This window comes from Punica granatum, chromosome 1 (genome assembly GCF_007655135.1).
Source record: "Punica granatum isolate Tunisia-2019 chromosome 1, ASM765513v2, whole genome shotgun sequence".
NCBI classification, from domain to species: Eukaryota; Viridiplantae; Streptophyta; class Magnoliopsida; order Myrtales; family Lythraceae; genus Punica; species Punica granatum.
In genome coordinates, this window is record NC_045127.1 from 16,767,893 (window position 1) to 16,777,080 (window position 9,188).

General features: G+C 39.4%; 1 long non-coding RNA gene and 1 pseudogene across 2 annotated transcripts; both read right to left on the bottom strand.

Annotated features, from left to right (window-relative positions):
* Positions 1-362: 362 nt before the first annotated feature.
* LOC116203893 lies at positions 363-3,939 on the bottom strand (annotated as a pseudogene).
* A 329-nt stretch (positions 3,940-4,268) lies between these two features.
* On the bottom strand, positions 4,269-8,725 carry LOC116212758. Of its 2 annotated transcripts, XR_004157915.1 has the most exons (4): positions 8,319-8,725; positions 6,735-6,846; positions 4,878-5,700; positions 4,269-4,445 (listed from the first exon to the last, which is right to left on the bottom strand). It is a non-coding gene; the product is annotated as an uncharacterized LOC116212758 (long non-coding RNA). The 2 variants fall into 2 exon arrangements; XR_004157919.1 differs by lacking the exons at positions 4,269-4,445; positions 4,878-5,700 and adding an exon at positions 5,923-6,605 and having other exon boundaries at positions 8,319-8,716.
* Between the last annotated feature and the right edge of the window lie 463 nt (positions 8,726-9,188).

Here is a 9,188-nt window from a genome sequence, read left to right on the forward strand (position 1 = left end):
GAGACGGCCTGACAAGGGAGAGCGGGGGAGAGGCGAGAGCGAAGGGCAGAAGACAGTGGGGTGGAGGAATTTTTTTTTTATTAGATTAATGTTTTTAATTAAAATTTTGACACAGCAGCAAATCGTGATAGTGTTAGACGACACGACAGTTGGCAAATTGGACTCTATTTGAAACAAATTGAAACGTGTTTTATCAAATCTTAACCAAAAATTTGTTTTGTATCTAATCGTTAGATTTTGCAAACTTTCTTGTATCCTGGTGTAAATAATCCATTAAAAAATGGCAAACCCAGGATCTGAAGACAGATATTTATGGACCGTTCATTAAAGCTAAAAGCGAACCAGACAAACAATGAGCAGCATACAGTAATATTCTCTGTGTGCTCACCGAGTAGGATTTATCATTTTCACAAGACAAGAGATTACTCGCAGAAAATCAATGTTCTCGAATTAGCATGCAGCTGCTGTACACACAAAAGGGTAAGACAACAGAGCCAAAATGCACAACATTTTTCTAAGAGAATTCACAATCACAGTTCCTTAGTAAAAACAATACAAGGGTACTCCGGAAGAGAGAAGCACCGCATTGGCGTTCTTCTGATTAGAGGTCCAGCATCTTCCCCCTTAGAAGAGCTTCTGCCTTCTGCACTTGCTTCACCGGCCCAATTATGAACACCTGCGGCAGAGAAAATTGAGCACACGACCTGATGAAACTTAATTGCACTCTCCAAACAAAAGGGCATCACGAAGTGACACTATAAAGTTCACTCTCTCTTGACGTGATTCGATATAAACAACCTTGCGCTGAACCTATTACACCATACTTAGACCAAAGAAACATGATATTCTCTAAGACTTCTTGTTAATTAGGATATGTTAGATACAGCGGATGATCCTACGAATGTTTTAGGAATAAGTGGACTCAACTGCCTAAAGATTTCGTTAAACAATGACACCCATGGTGCAGCAATCAACAGTGTATAAGGAAACTTGATAACAGGAGTTGGAACTGTCCAGCAGTACACAGGGTAAAGGCACGCGAGGAGCTTGGCAACTTAACAGGAATGTTGATACTCTTTACCTTGAGATATGAGTAGGGAAATTTTTTTGAGAAAGTATTAGAACTGACGACGACTGAAAAGGTAATCAAGAACGGAAGTTCTCATAACATGCAAATCAGGACCCATAACTTATTTATTGGATCTCTAACATAATATTTTGCATGCTTTCACAGCTCATATTTACAACCATAGAGAGACCGAGACTATATAATCTGACAACTTGATCATAGATGTTTGTCAAGAGGGTTTATGGAATCAAAAAAGTATAAAGGAATTAGAATTGCTCATGAAGAATGACTCATCACTCCTTTGGATAAAAAAAATTGTGACTTATATCTCTAATGACACATCAGCTCCATTTAAAGATACATTTATTGGAAGTCTATGTCAAAAAAATTTGAAAACAACTCTAATTTATTTGTATATATAAATAGTTGCAACAAACTTGGGATGTTTTCATAGATTTGCAGCAGCTTTCAAGGTGCCAGAATAGTTGGGTGAATTATAGCTGGTTTTCTTATGTCAAACCAATCGGAAAAGACCATCATAACTTCCAATGCTTCACTTCAGATTTTAAAGAAGCAGTAACCATGAGTGCTCAGCACGTAGATTACTCTTGACAAACTTAATGGATTTGGCAAACTAACCTTGTTAGGCGGACCCTTAGGACCTCCAGTCAGGATTTCAGCACTACAAGACCAACCACTTGATTAACACTGGGTAAAGAACTGGGATTACAAAAAATTTATTCCTCAAAAAGAGTGATGGAAAATGGAGGAGTGGAGAAGCGCCTGCAAGATTCCTTAACTGAGGTAATGGAAGCCCCTTTTCTTCCAATAACACGTCCCATTTTCCCTGGTGGAACATCGAGAATTGAAAGGATTTCCTCTTCAGGAGCATCACTGCCATCTGCTGTTATGTTATCTACAGAGGCAATGCAAACTGAGATTAATCCCTAATACAGTTGCTTTCAGTATTTTCATTCAACTAAATCTCACAAGCTAATATTCATTAGTAACTTCGATACTGCAACATCTCCATGCAAAGTCATAACTTGGTCGTTTAATTTGACCACTACAAAGATTTTAGTTACATGTGACCCAATGCATAATCTCCTGAAAAGTGTAACTTGCAATTGTATGATAGTTCCTATCATCGATATTATTCATCTCATTTATATTCAAAATGTTCCAGTTGCAGCAGAAAACAAGGCCCAAGACCCATATTCTCCAGATAATATGAAATATAAGAGGCTCTTCTAGAGATAATTTCAGGCTTCGTGCGTCATGAGTAACTGTGCACCCAAAAGCTGTGAGAATTGGTCCAGAAAAGAGTTTTGCATTCTCACTATTCTGACCTGGAATTGGAGGTAAAGGTGGCCATTCTGCATAATCATTATCATTGATGCAGAAACATCGACAATATAGTGCACTTCGAACTGAAAGATACTATAAGGATAGTGCATTCAATTTCTCAATCATCCTTTCATAGATGTTTAGAAGAAAGCGAACATCATCTGCAGCTGCCCGAACCATCATGTCCAAGAAGGGTCTGTAAATCCAGAACATGGGATCCTGTTGACGAGACAAAAGCATTATTTCTCATGAAACAGTGCCAACAGAAGGCAGTAATGCAGTTCACTTTTAAAGAAGAGACTGCTCTAACTGTAATCCTTCTATGCCAGGATATGTCAATGGATGCAAAACAGCAGTTATAGCAAGCAATCTCATATTTCTGTATATATAGGAACCGCTACAATTAGACATTCATGTTTGCTATCCAATAAATTCATTTGCAAATAAATGCTTCTGAAGCAATACCTGATACTAAATTGTCCTCTCAATAGCAATTCTTTTAGGTGATATGCGCTTTCTATATCCAACATTCGTATCTAAGCTTCAGTCTCAACAGTCATCAATATCATCAGAATTTCTTTTTCACAGTCTAACAGTTCGAACAGTTAATGATAGATGTCAGAAGAGTTATTTCTTCGACTGCAGCTATATGGAAAAGACATTTACTGGAAAAATAATTCCATGGCCATTGAACCTTACAGGTTTAATTCGTTCTGACTTAAAGCAATAAGGACCGCAAGTAATGAAGTATCAACATGCCCTCATCGCGAGAAAGAAAAAAACACAGCAAACAAGCTAATGGCAAGCCCATGCATCAAATAGTTCATAATGTTGTAATGGTTGTATTGTTACAACTAAGTGGACAATCACCCATCCACCTACATGATTGATGTACATTGCTGACAACTCACCTTCCAAAGCAGCAGACGCACTTCTTCCTTCTCAAGATAGGACACTCCTGTTTCCAGATCAGCAAAGAGCTAGACACAAACACCCACACACACACACACATATATAATGAATTTGACTATATTTCTCTAATGCAATTGTAATTGCAGTGCAGTGTTATAAGGTTGTCCTACAGATAATTATCCCACAGAAGAATCACATGTTTTACTCCAATAAAACACATGCCAAAAGAAACTAAGAATTTCACTTGATCAATTTTCAAATGTACCAATCACTTCAAGAATGCAGTGAAGAAATCCCAATCATGGCCCAGAATGCTATCACAAAGAGAATGTTAAATTCGGGGCACATTGTAAATTACCGCAGTAGCGTGGATCTGCTAGCAAGCCGACTAATGATATGTAGTCACCTGGCAACCTCTTCTTTCCTTCTTGCTCCTCCAAGAGAGAATATGCAATCTTAAGATACATGAACACCATTAGTAACAGCAAATATTTTGGCTCTAGAGTGTTAAAATATGCTACGTAGCAATTTCCAGGATGAAACCATTCTAAATGAATAGGCTGAAGACAGCCTTTAGTATCATCATGCCATACACTGGGTATTCCTGTCATTTAATTAAAAGATGTAAGCACAGAATGATTATTAGCCTTATGCAGATCAATAAGATCAAAAGTGTATCAGTATGTATAAGCTTAGCGACTAGCCCAACTTAAGTTACAACTGATGTGTTTCACCAAAATGACTTCCTTACCTACAACAAAGAATGCACCGGATATGAAGTTTATAGCATTAATCATATAGAAAATAAATCGAAGGCAATAGTGCGTCTAGGGCAGATACATTGAATAATCACCTGGGTATCCACGACGTTGTTCAGCTTGATGCCAAATTGAAAGTTTAGTGCCTACAAGTAATTGAAAAAACATCCATGTTAATTAAGGTGACAGGTGATGATGCATGAAAAGAAATAAAAACAGTTAGAGACGTCACTATCTCGTTTACAATCATGGATAACTTTCGTGATGTATGAAGACTCAAGTGCCGGCTGGCAAGCTTTCATGAGTGTCTCTCCACCAGTAAGGGCATCAACTAAGTATATAGCATCTGGAAAAGCAACCTGCATATTACAATGAAGCTTGTATTATAGGCAGAACCTTTTGTTCAATTTCTCATGTGCTCTAGTATTAGTCTGGATTCAAAAGGAGTTAAAACATAAAAGAGAACAAATTCAAAAGAAATTAGTCCAAAGCATGGCATCCGTTGCCTCACTTCCATTGCAATGAAACATTGACTATATGCAACTTAGATTCGAAAGAAGTTGCATTTTCAATTTTATCTTGATAATAACCATACTTCAAGAAGACCATTTCTCTAATGAAGAGGAGATACTCGTGTTGCAACCATGACAATTTATATGGTTCAGTAAGCATGACCTACTTCACCAATCCTTAGGGACTGGGAGAATAGTCTAAAACTTTTCACTATGGCATCAAAAGGATAAAAGTGTTACAGTTCGATCCATGTTGCATCATAATACACCTATTCTCACCTCTAAACGTAGCCACTCTTTCAGGTAGGTTCATCACTAGTATTGTAGACTGGTTTGATCTCGTAACTGGACTGCATAATAAGTTAGTTTGCATCTGGCTATCAGGAGAGGAGGCCCTCCCTATTGGCTTCTAAATTCATGACAACATTTAAAAGCCCCTCTTCCATCATTTTACGTTTTCCGGTCAATCATGAGTAGAACTTGAAATGATGTTGCTCCTCTCCAAAGAGAAGGCTAGGGAATTCTTTAAGCGAGACAAACAAGTATAAAAGGACACTTCACAGTTGTCCAATATATGCTTTGCTGTTTCATTATACAGATGATACGGTGAAAATGTTCTGATTTGACATCTGAATATTAAAGAATGTAAACTCTGTAGGCAGTAATGTATATTAATCTGTGATAATAATTTATATCTGAACATTACATTGTACTGAATGCTGATTGTTGAAAGCAGTTACAGGATATTGTTTCACAAACCATCTTAAACTGACAATAATGATCTAAGACTATAGAAGCATATACAGAATATTGCTACATCAACACCCTATGACAGTCAAATTATAAATATCCCAGACGGCGAGAGGGCCAACTTCGACAACTCTATCATAGTATTAGTCAATGTAAGGATATGTAATGGGGTTCACCAGTATGATACAAAGGGATCCATGGCGACATAGGTTAACGCCCTCACAATCAAATCCAATCACTGATTGCTTTTCAGGTGAAGGGGTCAAAAATTCAGCTGGAAGTTCATTTGCAGCAGTAACAATATGGATCGGTACTGATGCAATGGGGAGTCCATGATCTGGAGGCTTCTCAACTGCATAAATGAAGAGCAAAACTTGAACAAACCATCAAAATGATGATAAGAGATGTCTAAGAAGATTGACTCTGTAGAGAGGGTGATAGGATTCTAAGGTGTATGCTCATTTTTTGGCAGCTCCTCTCTATCTTCTCCAGAGAAGGGCAAGCAAAGAGAGCAATGAGCAAACAGCGTGATTGGCCAACCTGACCCTAACGAAAGATCGTCAACATCTAAGGATGCAAAAAAAAAAAGACGGAGAGGCATTGGATAAATGAATGTCACATAGTAAACAGTTACAAATTGACACTATTCAATGAAGTTTACAGCGATTAATTTGTCCTGCTGACATCAGTATAAAGGAAATACTTAAAGAACTCATCCCAGCTACCAGTACCATGTCCAGTTTTCAGATAAAGCATAGTGACTGAATAATCTTCAACTATCAATCATCTTCAGTTATCAATCATTACATGTAAAGAAGTTGAAAACGTTAACAGCAACAAATAGCTCCTGACTTCTTGTCCAGCAACGAATAGCTCCTGCCTTGCCACAGTTACAGCAGCAGATGTGACCAATCGCTTCTCTCGAGATCACTGCTAATATGTAAAATTTCTGGTCGCACATCATTTCAGAAATTCCTCCACTCCTTTTCTCTCGTAACTAAAAGAATGCTAACAGTCTTCTCGTCTTCTAATCCTCAATTTCAGGAAGACTCCTATCTTAAATCAACCTATCACAGAGAAGGCCGTTTTAACAGTTCCGATGCACATCGATGGAGAATCGTTTTTTATTTCCATCAGATTCCAACCGCACATCCAGTGACTGACGATCAGAACTGAATCTGATACCTCCGGCACCCTCTCCGCAGCCAAACCAGCCAATACAGGCATAAATCAAAATCTCCAGCGGGCAAGCCAATTCTATGCAATCGACATCGCACACGATCATATGATTGAATCGCAAATTGCAACAGAGTAATGAATTGATTTCACAGATTAACGGATGAAGGCGCTATGGCCGATCGGAATCGCAACGAAGGGAGGAATTACCAGGGTTCGGAGGCAGAGGAATGCGAGTTTGCTCCAGCAGAGGTGAAGAAGACGCCATGCCCGACGCTCCCAGTCTCACTCTCTGCTGCCGATCGGAAAATCTGTTTTTGCTCTGAAATGACAGTAACAGTGACCGAGCCGACGAGTATATTATATATAATTCTTGGTGGAAAAAAAAAACGAAGGTATTTCTGTCTGTTTTAGAACTAATTTTTAAATAAAGGCCTTTGTCTTCAATTTGCGGGAGCGAAGAAGAGAAATGGGGAATGTAATTACTCAAAGGCCCCCAAACTACTGGATTGATAAATTGACTTTGTTCTGAGAGAATTCATCACTTTCCCTAAGCATAATCAGAGATAGGAGTGGCAATTCATATCGTGTCGTGTTTATACGTGTCGTGTCTAAACATGTTCGTGTCATCGAAATCAGTACCCGTACATGACACAATTATTAAAAAGGTCAGGTTTCACATACACAAACACAACACGTTTATATCTGTGTCAACCCGTACACGACACATTTAAACCTGTTTATCGAAACGTGTCATAATAGGTACGCGTATCCATACACGACACGATAATACCCGGTTACCCCGACACGTTAACACGACTTGTTTATCCAACTTAGTTAACCATTCAACCTGGTTACCCTTTTAACACAACCTGATCATGATTCATATATATACCCGCTCTGTACAGCTTTGAACATTCATTTAACCCTATATGCTTCAGGAAGAATATACAATAGAGGAGAGAAAAAAGACATCTGATCATATTACCTGGTCACTCAAGTACAATAAACTCGAAACCAATAACAACCGTGGCATCAGGAAAGGAATAAACAGGCAGCTGCATCTCTCCTCTCGTTTAAAGACAGAAAGGAATTGTGTATATAAGCAAACAACAAATGATTGGCAATCAGCAGCAGCAATAGCAGCACGGAAATGAGACAATGAGAAACTGGTTAAAGTCCAGTTTACCTCCTCAAGACATGAAGAGCATGGGAAGGAAGCGGATAAGCAACAAGCAGCTAAAACAATTAACCCAACATACAGAATACCATATTACCATCTAAAACCAGAAATACTTCAATTTACAATATTCATCAACATATCTAGAAAAGGCAGACACAATACTTAAAAGCAAAAGGCATCGAACTAAACTCATACTAGTCTGTCTAGTTCCCATCCTACTAAACACCAAATTGGCAGGCAGGCATCAGTATAGAACTTGCAAACGAATTAAAGCATATAATACCACAACATTACATCAAAAAGGTTCAAACTTCAGCAAAAACACAGCAAACTCCTAACCGAAAATTTGGGAAAAAAAGAGGAAATTCTAGCATATAGTACACGAATTCTTCATATGAGCTGAAACACATCAGCCCCAACTACACCAATAACCTCACAATTCACAAATTTCCTACTCACACTCCCAGGAATCAAAAACCATCTCCTAAAACCTAACCAGGGCAGCTCAGATAGAAGTGGAAGACATGTTTCGGTCGTTCAGAGCATCAATTTCATTCCTACTGGAAACTGCAGAGAACGTAAATTGGATATACTACGAGACCGCCCATCACCTGATTTCGTTCGGATCCTTCCAGACTTCCAGACGTCCAATTCCGGGTTCCACGAATCTAGCCTCCACCTTCTACCCTTCCGCGCAATCGCACGACCTCGACCCCAGCTCACCTGAGTCACCTCGACCCCAGCTCGACCCCGCGACCTCGACCCCGCGACCTCAACCCCGACCTCGCGACCCTCAAGCCCTCGACCTCGAGCCCTCTATCCGACCTCAGACAAAGGCGACCTCACCTTGTCACCTGAGTCACCTCGACTCCGCGACCTCGACCTCAGCTCACCTGACTCAGACCTCACCTGAGTCACCTCGATCGCGCGACCTCGACTCCGGCTCGACCTCCCGATCTCGAGCCCGACCCCGCGACCCTCGAGCCCTCTCTCCTATTTAAAATGCATTCAACTAATAAGGAATGGTTCAAGTGGTTCGATACTTGTAAATGAAAAAGTGCAGTTAAACTTATGTAGAAAGTTAAACTTAAATTCTAAAAGTATAGTTTGGCTCAACTAGTCCTAAACATTTGGCCCGTTAGACATTTTCAGTACAAAACCGTTAACGCCGTTAAACCTGTGCAGGTGCGCCTATGTTAAAATCCGAATTTCGTTTCGTTGGAGCCCGCATGCGTGCATGCTTGTCAACACTCCATTTTGGGCCACCGGCTCCATGGGGCAAAATCATCATTTATGTTATCCATCGGAGGGAAGTGTTTTCAACTAATTGCTCGAACATACATGACTTTTGAAAATGGGGCATTTTCCTAATATGACAACAAGTTTACAATTTTTCAAAAAAATACTATACGGGGCGTTTTCGGATTTCACATGCATTAACTTCAATTTTTAAAATCCGGAACAAAACTTCAGGCTGAAAA